Raw genomic sequence first — 1,759 nt, 5'->3', positions numbered from 1 at the left:
CATGCCTGTGCTTGGGCTCCGAGCCACTCAGGGAAGAGTCCTCATTGAAAATCACATGCTGCAGGATATTCCCATTTTATGGAAAACATTTGTATATAAAATACACACACTTCTCACATTTGCAGAAAGTATGCAGGCTTTTATACCAAAACAGTAACAAATATTATCAATGGTTGGGTGATATGATTATGGGTGTTTTTTATTTTTCTCTTTGTGCCAAGAAAAAATGATTTTTATTTTTTATTTTTATTTTTCCATCACTGCAGAAAGTTCTATTGGACAGTGATAGTCTAGAGAACGTTTGATTCTTTATCCCATGGAAAAATGACAGTTTAAATGGGGCTCATTTATCATCACTATTCCAAATGTACAAAAAAAAATTAGAAAATAACCCCCCAGCTCAATTACCCCCGCCCTCACATTTCCCCCAACACAAGTAATTTTTCCCAAATCCACACATGTAAATTGGTTTTGGTATTTCCGTAAATAGTGCAGCTAAGAAACAGTTTAGAGAACATTTTAATAGGATTCAGATTATACTCATTGTGCCCTCTCAGCCCTGAGAGGTAATAATACCATATGGGTCTCAGTCCTCCCCCATGGTTTTCCCATCCCTGGTGGAAGAGTCCTTTTACAAAGTGTGTCTGGCTGCTGCTTTAGAGATCCTCCTGTGCCTTCTTCTTCTTCTTAGGTTTTTCTTCTTGAATTATTGGGGGGGGGGGGGTTGTAGCTTCTCACTGTAGAAAGCTAATAAAATCACTCAATTCACAGCTACCCTCATATTTCTTTGGATTTAACTTCTTGTTGGCTGGAGAGAAGTAGATGGTAGGAAAACCTGACTTCATGTGGAGAAGACACATCACTGGCTATGGCATCCATCTGGGCTATAACAATACTTGGGTCTTTGCTGAGTTGCTCTCCCAGTTCTTTATACTTGGGCTCCAGATTCTTACAGTGACCATGCCAAGGAGCATAAAATTTGATCAGCACATCTTCATTTTCATTATTCACTATTTCATCAAAATTTTCTGATACTACTACCTTTAGGACCCATCACTGCTCTCTGGGACAGGCTCAGATTTCAGGTATCTCTTCAGGTTGCCATCAGAGTAATCCTGCAGGAACCTCTCAGGAGCCTTGCCATCATGCGGGGACTCCTCCTGCATGACAAACTTCATCCTTTAGCAGTTCTGATAGCAACACCAGGAATCTCTCCAGCAGTGCCTTCCGAGCCCAAATGAGAAAGTTCCTGGCTGAAGCTTCCACAGCTAGCTACAGCAAACGTGAGTTTGTGTCTGGCACCCAGAAATTTCTCTGCCACCATCATTACTCTGCTTCTCCAGTAGTTGGGACCTTTAGTATTCTTTTCATAGTCCACATTGTATAAGCAATTAGTAAGTCCTTGCCCTGTATCAAATCTTCCTTAAAATTATCAAGTCCATTTATGACAAACCCACTGCCAATATCATATTGAATGGGGAAAAATTGAAACCATTCCCACTTAGAAACAGAACTAGACAAGGCTGTCCTCTATCTCCACTTCTATTCAACATAGTGCTTTAAATTCTTGCCACAGCAATTAGGCAAGAGAGGGGTATTAAGGGTGTCCAAATGGGGACAGATGAGATCAAACTCTCACTCTTTGATGATGATATGATATTATACCTAGAAAACCCCAAGGACTCATCTAAGAGACTCCTAGAACTGATAAATGAATTCGGCAAAGTCTCAGGCTACAAAATCAATACACACAAATCTG

At 40.4% G+C, this 1,759-nt stretch overlaps 1 pseudogene across 1 annotated transcript in view; it reads right to left on the bottom strand.

The window, feature by feature from the left end:
* Positions 1–501: 501 nt before the first annotated feature.
* Positions 502–1,759, bottom strand: part of LOC105821448 — a 3,698-nt pseudogene continuing 2,440 nt past the window's right edge. Inside the window, exon 2 of the transcript XR_001138067.1 lies at positions 502–1,421. The product of XR_001138067.1 is annotated as a protein disulfide-isomerase A3-like (transcript). The remainder of the gene's footprint in view (positions 1,422–1,759) is intronic.

Source organism: Propithecus coquereli, unplaced genomic scaffold (assembly GCF_000956105.1).
Source record: "Propithecus coquereli isolate 6110/MARCELLA unplaced genomic scaffold, Pcoq_1.0 Scaffold575, whole genome shotgun sequence".
Taxonomy (NCBI): Eukaryota; Metazoa; Chordata; class Mammalia; order Primates; family Indriidae; genus Propithecus; species Propithecus coquereli.
The sequence above is the reverse complement of the archived record's forward strand: the minus strand, read 5'-3'. Positions and strand labels throughout refer to the sequence as shown.